Source organism: Equus caballus, chromosome 3, assembly GCF_041296265.1.
Source record: "Equus caballus isolate H_3958 breed thoroughbred chromosome 3, TB-T2T, whole genome shotgun sequence".
Classification (NCBI taxonomy): domain Eukaryota; kingdom Metazoa; phylum Chordata; class Mammalia; order Perissodactyla; family Equidae; genus Equus; species Equus caballus.
This window is the reverse complement of record NC_091686.1, coordinates 3,089,886-3,102,440: the sequence shown is the minus strand read 5'-3', so window position 1 is coordinate 3,102,440 and position 12,555 is coordinate 3,089,886. Positions and strand designations below refer to the sequence as shown.

The 12,555-nt window shown below is 42.1% G+C and overlaps 1 long non-coding RNA gene across 1 annotated transcript in view; it reads left to right on the top strand.

Annotated features, from left to right (window-relative positions):
* The window catches only part of LOC138923352 (uncharacterized), a 42,244-nt gene that overhangs the window by 8,397 nt on the left and 21,292 nt on the right, over positions 1-12,555 (top strand). Inside the window, exon 2 of the long non-coding RNA XR_011436840.1 lies at positions 9,214-9,432. This is a non-coding gene — a long non-coding RNA (uncharacterized lncRNA). The remainder of the gene's footprint in view (positions 1-9,213; positions 9,433-12,555) is intronic.

Below are 12,555 nucleotides of genomic sequence, written 5' to 3'. Positions count from 1 at the left end.
GGAAATGAGAATTATCATCTATCTAAGGGAAGAAATCTAAGATATTCACTCTGCACACTGACTAACACATTGACCAGCACTGCTCCATGAGTGTGGCCAATGCACAAAACTCTTACACACCCAGGATGTGAGTTTATGAACTTAGGGATCTTACACCTCCCCCCCCCAACACACATACTTAATTTTCCCCCTGAAACATAACCCCAGCATGTCTTGTGTTGCTTTGAGTTCCCCTAGAAGCAGGCACCGAGCCAAGGTGTCAAGAGCAAGCAGTTTAGGTGGGAGGTGATCCCAGGAAACACCAGCCGGGAAAGGGGAGTCAGACGAGGAAGGGAGGGCAGCAAAAAGCGTTTGTTTTCAAACAGGGTATTACTGCGAGTAATCAGAAATCAGTCCTGCTGGAGAACTCGGGGTCCTCAGGGTTACCCTGTCCAGGGGCAGGAGTGCTGGGTATTTGTACACCTCCTCCTATCAGTCAGCGATGGAGGGGTCAGGAGGGAGGAGGTTTCATCCTTTCCTTGCACTTATGACCTGTCATCCTGGGGCAAAGGGAGACCTGGGGGCCAAAGAAAGTCCTCAGGCAGGAAATATGGGGGCTGGCAGCTAGGAGTCAGGTAAGGATAAGGGTAGATATGCAGGACAGCCTCTGCCACATCTCTCTTCCTGAAACTTCAAAGTAGGATTACTTACCTCTTCTGTTTCCTCCAGAATTTATTCGGCTGCCCATGTCATTACACGTGTCACACAGACAGTCACAGCCCCTCATTCTCTGCGGGGATTCTGCAGCCCCCAGAAGGCAGGGAGGGACAGTAACTTCCTCACCTCCCAGCACAAGCAGGAAAGAGTGTGGGGAGCGCTGCATGACCCGCGGCTTCCAGATGTCGGGTTCTTCCTAAGCCTCTTTAAAGCAACGACAAAATCTAGAACACAGGAGGCTTCTCAGGTTTCTGGTTGTTATTTTTCTTTCCAAAGGTAAAGAGAAGAAATTTGGGCCAATTTGTGGAATTAAAAATATAAAGTTCTAAATAAATGTCTATGTCAAACAGTGATAAATACTAAGGAAGAAAAATCCAGCATAGTAAGGGGGTATAGTGTACGTAGGGTGCTACTTTAGATGAGAGGTGTGGGAAGGCTCTCTGATAAAGGGACATTATAATATATAGAACATATATATACATATATATATATTTTTTCTCCTTACCCTTTAGTAACTCAAGTTCTCAGATCTTGTGCATAGATATTCACACAAGTACTAGAACATTCACTGCAGCATCGTCTGTAGCAGCAAGACTGGAAACAATCTAGACATCCATGTATGTAAGAAACATTTGTATCGCATTTAATAGGGTTAGGCATTATTCTGTATTCTACCGATATTAATTCATTTAACCCCCAACAAAAACCTATTAAGTGGCTAATGTCATTATCCCCTTTTTCAGATGAGAAAACTGAGGCACAGAAATTAAGTCATTTGTCCAAGTTGACGGTGAGGAAGTAGTAGGGTCAGGATTCGAACCCAGACTGGCCCGAGTCTGATTGCTTGACCTGGATTCAATGCTGCCTCCCAGTCTAAGGGGAGACCAATTAAGTTATGGTTCCAACCCTGCGATGGGATTCTACGGAGCTGCTAAGAGAATGGGGCGGTTCTACAGATGTTGCTAGGGAAATACCTCTAAGATATTAGCTAACAACGAGGAGCTATTGAACAGTATGAATACACTGCCACTTGCATACAAAACAGACGAAGAACACACACATGTGCTTTATTATGCAAGGAGCATTCTGGAAATGGAAATGCAAAACCGGTAGGGGTATTTTTGGGGAGAGGAATTAGGAGACAGAAAAATTTTTCAAGGACTTTTCTGGCATTGTTTTAATTGCTTATCATACACATGTAATACCTGTTTTATTAAACAAGAGTTTAAAAAATTGAAAGGAAATATAATGGAAAATGTCATCTTCTGAAATTTTCAGAACTTATTTTACCTTGTAATTCAAGGGGAAGTGAAAGATCAAAGGTGAAAACTTCCATATCTTTCATATGGCTTCCCAGTTTTTTTTTGGTAGCTTATCAGATTATTTTCTCAAATTGTGAAATGCATTAAATTCATGGGTAAATTTTAATGAAAATAGTTGCATAACATAGAGTTTTTCTTTCATTAGAGTGTGTAATATTTTAAAGACTGCTATGATTTTAAACTTACTTTCTGACTTTGTACACTAATCTTTGAGATAAAAAGGGAGGCAGCTATTTCAAACACCTTGTGAAATCATTTCAGCTCCAAGGTCTGTACCTCTTCCGCTATCTGTAATTTGAAATCAGGTAGCTCTAAAAACACATCCGTTATTTCTTTAATTCAGTAGCATTTATTTAAAAAAATCTTTATTTCTTCCTATTTTACTTGAATAACCTTAATTATCTTTACGTTAAATGAACTCAGAAAACTGGTCCCTACAAATGAGAGTAGGGAAGTGTTTTTCCTTCCTTCACTCATACTAAATGGAAATAATTGACGACAGGAGCTCCTTTATTTAAAAAGAATTTGTTCTTTCCGTGGACAAGCATACATTGCTGAAAACGTTAAAATTTTAGGGCAACTGTATTCTCGGAATTCCTATATAAGATTAGGGAGGATAAAAATACATTTAGGCAAATATTGGAAACCATTTGCTTATAATTTCTCACTCTGCATAGAAAAAAATGACTCAAGTTAATTCTGTTCATTAAAATAAGAAAATGCTCAATTAAGTGGACCAAAATAGTTTTAATTAAAGATATAAATTTCTCTAATAGGACAAAATTTGAGTATCTTCCACTATGTGAAAACATAACATTTTTTTGATTAGATAGTAAAACTAAGGTGAACTTTTAACTCCGAGAAGAGACTAGATACAAAGAGCATTAACTAAGACTCTGAAGCTCTCAATGTTTGTTACCAACAGAAGCTGTAAGCAGGCTTCGAGGTTTGGGGGAGAAAAACCCAACTTATTTACAGGGGAGATTAAGATTTCCTAGATAAATGCTTCCTCAACTCAAACTACAGGTATGCCCCACCAAACTTGGGTCTTGTTTCCTTCTCAACAAACAGATCACTATTCCCCTAGTTCCATAAGCTGGAAAGCAGGCTCATCTTGGAGTTTTCTTTTGCTCTATTCTCCACATGCAATGCATCACCAGGCCATTCCTTTGTTCGTTTACGGTAAATGAACAGTCGCGACTCCCTCCTTCAGCTACTGCCTTGTCTTTTTCTTCCCCATCACAAATTTCTCTGAAGGCAGGTCTCTCCTCGCCAGCTTCATTTTCTCACCTCTCACGCTCTCCCAACTCCCTCCAATCTGACTTCACTTGGTGGAATGAGCTCTTGCTAATGGCACCGGTGACATGCATGTCGCTAGGACGATGAGCCGATGGGCGTCTTTCGTCTCTCCTCTCCCTGGTCCTCACCCAGCATCCCTGCTGTTCGCCCTCCCCCTCCCGACAGCATTCTCTTGGCTCCCTGACTCTGCACTCTTGGGTTTTGCTCTCACCTCCCAGGTTGCTCCTTCAGTGTTTCCGGTTAGGTTCATCCTCCTACTAGGCCGTTAAATACTAGATTTCTTTAAGGCTTGGTCTCAGTCCTCCTTCTTTTCTCTCTTTACCTCTTTCTAGACCAATAGTTCTCAAAGTCCGTTCCACAGGTCCTTTCAGGGGGTCCACAAGGTCAAAACTATTTTCGCGACAATACTAAAATGTTACTGGCCTTTTTCTCTGTGTTGACACACTGACACTGTGGGCACAAAGGCAATGGTGGGTAAAACTACTGGTAGCTAGTATGAATCAAGACATTCGCACCAAACTGTGTTAATAGTCACTGCATTCGTCCCCATGATGCACTCATAGGAAAAGAGCCAACTGCGCTTAAGAGTTTGCTTGATGAATTAGTAAAAAATATTAAATTTTATTAAACCTTGACTCTTGAATACATTTCTTTTTCCATATAAATATCAGTTATTCTAGCATCATTTATTGAAAAGACTATTATTTCTGCATTGAATGAATTTGGAAACTTAGTGGAAGAGCAACTGGCCGTATCCTTATGGGTCTATTTCTGGACTCGCAATTTTGTTTCATTGATCTCCATGTCTTTCCTTATGCCGATACCATACTGTCACAATTACTCTAGCTTTATAGTAAGCTTTAAAATCAGGTATTTTAACTCAACTTTGTTCTTCTTTTTAAAAGTTGTTTTGGATATTCTAAGTCCTTTGCTTTTCCACATAAATTTTAGAGTCAGCTTCTAAATTTCTATAGAAAAGCCTGCTGGCATGTTGATGGGGATTGAGTTGAATCTATGGAACGATTTGGGGAGAAATGTCATCTTCCAATCCATGAACATGGTATATTTCTCCATTCATTTAGGTTTTCTTTAATTTCTCTCAACAATATTTTTTAGTTTTCAATGTCCAGATATTATATATCACCTATAAATTTATTCCTAAGTATATCTTTGGATGCTAACATAAATAGAATTGTTACATGCATTTCTTTTTTGGATTGTTCATTGCTAGTGTATAGAAATACAATTGACTTTGGATATTGATGCTGTATTCTATGACCTTGTTAAATTCACTGATGAGTTTTAGTAGCTTTTTCATATGTTCCTTTGGCTACTCTACATACATAATCTTGTCAACAGCAAATAAAGGCAGCCTCACTTCTTTTTTTCCAATGTGTTTGTCTTTTATTTATTTTTTGCCTTATTGCATTAGTTAGGATCTCCAACACAATGTTGAATAAAAGTGGTGAGAGTGGAGGGGCTGGCCCCATGGCCTAGTGGTTAAGTTCAGCGCGCTCTGCTTCAGCAGCCAGGATTTGATTGCTGGGCATGGACCTACACCACTCAGTGGCAGCCATGCTGTGGCAGCAACCCACATACAAAGTAGAGGAAGACTGGTATAGACGTTAGCTCAGGGCAAATCCTACTCAGCTGAAACAAAAAAGAAAGGTGGCAAGAGTGGAAATCCTTGCCATGTTTCTGATCTTAGGCAGAAAAAAATTCAGTCTTTCACCATTAGGTATGCTAGTTGTAAGTTTTTTTGTAGATATTCTTTAAAGCATCAAGAAAGTACCCTTTTATTCCCAGTTTGCTAAGAATGTTAAGTGTTTGTCAAATGCTTTTCCTGCATCTATTAAGATGACCATATGGTTTCTACTTTCATTCTGTACAAATAACAGAAAATGTGACTCAACTGGTTTAAATCGTAATGAATTTTTTATCTGATAAAAAAATCCGATGAGAAAGGTGGCTAATCTTCGGTGGCTGAAGGATGGCTCCAGCAGGGTTGCTTTGCATTTAACCTGTCGCAATATGTCATTTTGACTGAAGTTTAGGAGGAAAATCTAAACTTACACAGATGTGATTAAAATAAGCCAATCATGGGAATTCCATCCCCTTAGCAGTGGTAGGAGTAGGAAGAGGTATTTGACCCAATTCTGGCCATTGATATGTGACAGGACCGCTGACTTACTGTATGCTGACCAATCCCAGCTCCTCTTCTTGGGCACGGATGAAGACTACACTTCCCAGCCTCCTGCGCTGTCGGGTCAGGTTAGGGACTCCATTTGGCCAATGGAATGTGGGCAGAAATGATGTTTGCCACTTTGGAGCTTGGCCCTGAAATTTCAAGTGAGATCTGTAGGTCACTGTTCTACCCACTCATGAGGCTGAAAGAAAAGGACACCAAGATGGTGGGAGCACACAAAAGAAGGGTCCTACCTCCCTGAAACAACCCCCAGCTGCACGGAACTACGACCTGAGGGAAGCGCCTTGAGTATTGAGACTGCTTGTTACGGCACACAACAGTAACTGTCATGACCGACACGGAGGGGATCTGCTGCGGGGGTTTCTGGGACAGGGACGCAAGAGGGAGAAAGTCCCCATCCTGTCTGGACACTGATAGCTAGCCATCTTTCACCACGGAAGGGAGCTAGTCCACATGCTGAAGCAGCAGAGAAAAAATGTGGAAAGAACCCAGAGATTCGATGATGTTAGTGAATTAGCCAACCCTCTGACTGAATTTTTTTTTTCCCTAAGGAAGATTTGCCCTGAGCTAACATCCACCGCTGATCTACCTCTTTTTGTACGTGAGCTGCCACCACAGCCTGGCCACTGACAGACAAGTGGGGTAGGTCTGTGCCTGGGAACTGGGCCTAAGCCGCCGAAGCAAAGTGTGCCAGCCTTAACCACTAGGCCACCAGGGCTGGCCCTCACTGGATTTTTTATGAGTTAAGTTGATTACAATTTAAGAAATGGATTCACATTTTCTGTTATTTGCATTCAAAAACAACGTAACCAATACAGTGACCACTCAAAAGTGAACTTGTCAGTTTCCCCCCAGCCTGTTACTCTCCTACTGCTTCTTATTTTGGTTGACAGTAACATTGTCCAACAAGTGATGTAAGCCCAAAACCCGAGTCAGCCGTAACCCTTGCCTCTCTTTCGCTCTTCTCCTCCCGTATCTAACCCTTTACCACCTGCTGTTGAGTCCACTGCATCAACACCACACTGACCAGAACCAACACATCTGTCTCCCAAACTACCCCATGACTTCCTAACTGGTCCACCTGCTTCTCCTCTGCCTCCTTTCTAATCTTTTCTCCACTTTGTAGCCAGGCAAGAGGTTTTCAAAATTTAAGTCTGATCATATCATCCCTCTTGTCTCTCTATCCCTCTCTGCTAAAAAAATACTTTAAGGACTTCATTTTCCCATTGATTTTTGGAAAAATATGTAGCATCTTACAAAGCCCTGGAGATCTGGCCCTCGCCAGGCTCATGGGTCACATCTTGCAATGAACTCCCTCTACTGACCCTTTCAACCTTGTCTCACTCCCTCTGGCCCCAGGATCTTTGCACATGCTATTCTCTCTTCCTGGGAACTATTCTCCCTACTTCTTCGCCTTGTTTTCTGCTTCTATCACTTCTCCAGGGAAGCTCCCCTGACCTCCCTCACTAGGTTGAGTCTCTCTGTGATCTGATAGCAGCACGTACTCTCTTTTTGTAGGACTTGTCATTTTTGTAATTTTACATTGATTATGTCTGTCTCCTACTAGTCCATAAGCTCTGTAAAGACAAGGACTATGTCTATTTTGCTTACCTTGGTGTCCTCAGTGTCTAGCAGAGTGTCTGGCACACAGTTAGGAGCCTCAATAAATCTGATCAAGAATGAAGTGCTGGGAAACTGGGCTGGTGGCACAGTAGCTAAGTTTGTATGTTCCACTTCAGGGGCCCAGGGTTCACCTGTTCAGATCCTGGGTGCAGACCTACGCACCACTTGTCAAACCGTGCTGTGGCAGGTGTCCCACATATAAAGTAGAGGAAGATGGACACAGATGTTAGCCCAGTGACAAACTTCCTTGGCAAAAAGAGGAATGGCAGCGATGTTAGCTCAGGGCTAATCTTCCTTAAGAAAAAGAAAAGAAAAGAATGAAATGCTGGGGGCCAGCCCCGTGGCAAAGTGATTGAAGTTCCACGCGCTGTGCTTGGGTAGCCCAGGGTTCACAGGTTGAGATCCCTGGTGCGGACCTACTCCACTTATCAGCCATGCTGTGGAGGCATCCCACATACAAAGTGGAGGAAGACTGACACGTACATTAGCTCAGGGCTAATTTTCCTGAAGCCAAAAAAGGAAAAAAAAAAAAAAAAAGAGGAGGATTGGCAATGGATGTTAGCTCAGGGTGAATCTACCTCACACACACAAAAAGAATGAAGTGCTATGAAGGAAGAGCATACATACAAGATGCTGTGAGTGTCCAGAACACAGGCCCCTGATTGCGTCTGGAGGGTGAGAGAGAGTTTCCCTGTAGAACTGCTATTCGAGCTGAGTTTAATAGGAGTTAACTAGACTAAGCGGGAAAAGAAGCCAGGCAGTGAGAATGCATATGCACGTGACACAAAGGACATGGCACATTCAAACCACCGAATTAAGGACCAAATGGCTGAAGCTTAGAGAGTGAGGCAGACAGCAGAGCAGGAGACCAGAGGGTCAAGCAGGACCACGCTATGCAGCGGTTTATGGTAGGATGACCATATAATTTTATGTCTAAACTGGAGCACTATTTTCTCAGCCCTTTAAAAAATTATTTTCCTAAATTTTTATTTTGATTTAATTTTAAGCTTAATGAAATGTTGCAAGAATACTTCAGAGAAGTCCCATGTATCATTTACCCAATTCACTTGGTTACATTTTGCCCCATTTGCTCTATTATTCTTTCTCTCTACATTTATATATGGATGAATTTTTTTTCTGAATCATTTGAGAGTAAGTTGAAGACATCATGACCCTTTACCCCTAAATACTTCAATGTGTATTTCCTCCAAGAAGAACACTGTCTACACACAGTAATCAAATCAGGAAATTTAGCATTATAAAGTACTATTATCTACTCCACATTACAAATTCAACTTGGTCAGTTGTCTCAATTATGTCCATTGTAGCTGTTTCCATCCTGGTCCCAGACCCGATCCTGGGTTTCACATTGTCTTTTTAGTTTCTTTTAACTTTAATCCAGGGCCCTTTTGACAGCCAAACAGAGTGTTGTTAATAATTATGCTGGGCTAACAGGCTAACAAATCCGGGCTCTCTCAGGCAAACCTGACATAACCTGCAAGTACTTGCAGGTTATGGCGAGGGTTTTACAATTGTGGGTAATGGGAACCACTGAGGTGTTAAAGCATAAAAGGAAGGAAGCAACTTGTTTGTTCACGTTTCAGAAAGACTATGTATGTTCACTCCATTCTGGAGGAAAAGTAAAATGGGCAATATTTGTTTAATAAAATAAAAACAAATAATTGCATCTAGATCATTATTTCTGGACAATTGCATCTGGAAGCGCTTGAAATACTTTTGACTTAAAGCTTGAAGGGTAACCAGTACAATATGAAATCGCAATTCTCATCCTGATGTCCATGCTTGAATTGAAAAATCCATAAACACTCTGAACTCGGATGCAGAGTAAAGGGATGTATGTGCATGTGGTGGTTTAGAAATACGTCCACTGATTCTTTAAGATACCTCCCTTCAAGGCGTGGAACCTACTTCCCCTCCACCTTAGTGTGGTCTGGACTTGGTGACTCACAGTGAATAGAACATGGCAGAAGTGATGGTTATTTCTCAAATTAGGCGTTAAAAGGCATCACAGCTTTCTCCTTCTCTCTCTTGGAATACTGACTCCAGGGGGAGACAGCTGCTGTGTCATGATGACACTCAGCAAGGAACTGTGGCCTCCTGCCAACAGCCACGTGAGTGAGCCACCCTGGAAGAAATCTTTCAGTCCCGGTCAAGCCTTCAGGTGACTGCAGCCCTGGCCGCCACCTTGACTGCCAACCTTGTGAGACCTGAGACAGAACCACCAGCTAAGCTGCTCCTGGATCGCTGCCCTATGGAAACTGAGAGGTAATACATTTTTCATTTTAAAGTACTAAGTTGGGGTAATTTGTTACACAATAGATAACTGATGCTGTGCATTAATTTGCAGAGTCTATGATTTTCATCAGATTCTCTGCAAAATTAACGACCTGAAAAAGGTTAAGATTTGCTGCTGTGAAACAACTGCTAGATTTCTAAAAATCTTTGGTCCTCAGCCTATAGTTTCTATGGATTTATTTTTCATTCAAGTTTGAGATTAGATCCAACAGATTAAATTTTCCAAACCACTGGAAAACTCACAAGAACGTTTAAAAGTGCTGTCTCAAAAACAAGCTGAGAAAAGCAAACTCCACCTGAACCTATCAAGCTAAGATCTAACAGAGTATCTAGCGGAAATGAAATGATTTTTCATTTTCAAGAAGAAAGGTCCACCCTAACCATGATCCTGACCTGACAGTGCAACCATGAATCACTGTGAAAGCGAAAAGCCGAGCTGCAGAACATGATGCTTCCGTTACACAAACAACGCAATCACGTAGGTTACAGACAGAGGTGTCTAGAAGTTCAGCATATTCTATCAATCAGGGGTTTTCCGGCTGCAAGCAGTAGACACGGACCATGACTATCAAAAAATAAAGTTTATTACAAAGTTCCAAGGAAGCTCACAAGATTGCTGAGAAGGAAAGAGGATCAGGCTGTGTAAACGGACAGGAGATGTGGACACAGGGCACAGGGGGCCCCGTGCAGCCATAGGAACAGTGTAAGCAGCAGCTGCCTGAGAAAAGAGGACGCCATTGTGGTCACAGGCCTCTTGCTGCTGGCATGAATATGTCTACTAACCCTCGATTTTATGTTGGTTCCACAACATCCCAAGTCCTAGGGCAGAATCATTCAAAGGGCCAAGATTTCTTTGGTGAAGAAAATCTGTCAGTATTCTAGTCTACTCAAAACAGAAGACTTAGGCCAGAGCAGTTACAGGACAGACACAATGACAGGATTCCTTTTGAAGGGGATAGAATACATGGAGTAAAACTAGACTATAAATCCAAATTTTACAAAAAGAAAATGGCAAGGAAAGGGAGTCTGCTGCTCCTAAAAGCGGATGCTTTAAAATATTATAGCACAACTTCACTATTGTTGCTGAAAACAAAGAATTTCGGGAATGGTGAAGCGAGTTCTGAGATTGCTCATGTCCTCCATCTCGGTTAAACTCAGTCAAGCACCGGCCCGGGCATCCCCAAGAGGCAGGCAGCAAGCCCTCCGCCGAGCCCGCGAGAGCCGGGCCGTTCCTCTCCCCACAACTCCAAGGTGTTTCTTTGAAAGACTATGGCAAAAGATAAAATTGCAAATAAAGAAATGTCATTAAATGACATTTTGTGAGTTTCCATCTGAAAGGCAAACAAAAAACACAAAGATGAGAAGTGAAGCAGTGACTTCTGTTTCCTTGGGCAAACACGCCAGGGCAGGCTGAACTTAAAAATCTCTCCTCCGAGCATCTGATATGAGTTCATCCTTCGACGCTTACAGCAGTGTCTATTTCTAGTGGACTATTCTAGACCATTTACAAATACATGCATTTTAAAGCAGACTATTTATTTTCCTATAGACACACAGCGAAAAACTATAGTTTCTATTCCACCAGGCCATGAGCAATCCTCGCCTGCTCTGCTGAGCTGTCACGTGAACAGCGAGAGCCATAGAGGATGCTCAGCCCCCTTTTCTGCTGTTAGAGCAGCAACACTGCACAGCAGCAACACAGACCGAACCATTAACGTGAGTGTGAAACATTCTTAGCTTGGCACAGCTTCGATGGAATAACTCACCTGCCACTGTTCTGTGGGGTGATTCTGCATTCATCAACTGTGTGTGAGCTTACTTAAGAAAGCAGGAAACCATTAATTTATTCACTCAATAAATATTATCAACTGCCTCCTACAGACTAGGCCCTGTGCCAGACGTTCTGCACAATGCCTATAGGTTGGAAAGTGTGGGAAAAATGACAGAATGGGAAATTTTGTTTCCCTTTAAAATAATTATGTTCTGTAAATATTCGAAGGAAGGAGAACTGTGAAACTTTTCTTCACTGGGAGGCTCCGTCTCTCAGAACCATAATGAGAATAACCTCACACCTGTTGGAATGGTTTTTATAAAAGACAAGAGAGAACAAGCAGTGGTAAGGATGTGGAGAAAAAGGAACCCTTATGCACTGTTGGTGGGAATGTACTGCTACAGGCATTATGGAAAACAGTATGGATGTTTCTCTAAAAATTAAAATGTCGGGGGTAGCCTGGTGGTTTAGTGGTTAAGTTGGGTGCACTCTGCTTTGGCGGCCTGGGTTCGTGGGTTCAGATTCCAGGTGTGGACCTACACTACTCGTCAGCCATGCTGTGGTGGTGACCCACATACAAAATAAGAGAAAGACTGGCACAGATGTCAGTTGAGGGCTAGTCTTCCTCAAGCAAAATGAGGCATATTGGCAACAGATGTTAGTTCAGGGCCACTCTTTCTCACCAAAAAAAAAAAAAAAAAAAAAAAAAATTTAAAACTAGAGCTACTATATGATCCAGCAATTCCACTTCTGGTATGTCTGAAGGAAATGAAATCACTCTCTTGAAAAGCCATCTGCACCCCATGTTCACTGCAGCATTATTCACAATGAAATCCAGACATGGAAACAACCCAAATGTTCACTGATGTCCATTCATTAACGGATAAAGAAAAGGTATATATATATGATGGAATACTATTGAGCCATGAAAAAGAAGGAAATCCTGCCATTTGCAACAACATGGATGGACCTCGAAAGCATTATGCTAAATGAAGTAAGTCTGAGAAAGACAAATACTGTATGATCTCACTTGTATGTGGAATCCAAATAAAAAAACAACGGGAGCTCACAGATACAGAGAGCAGACCGGGGGCAGCTGAGGGGGTGGGTGGGGAATGGGCAAACCGGGTGAAGGGGTGGAAAGGCACCAACTCCCAGCTATGAGTGAGCAGGCCCTGGGCTGTGATGTGCAGTGTGGTGACTATAGTCGCCAACACTGAGCTGTACAGTGGAAAGCTGCTGAGAGAGTAGATCTTAAAGGTTCCTACCAGAAGAAAGAGAAGGTGATTATGTGAGGTGATGGATGCTAACTAAACAGTCAG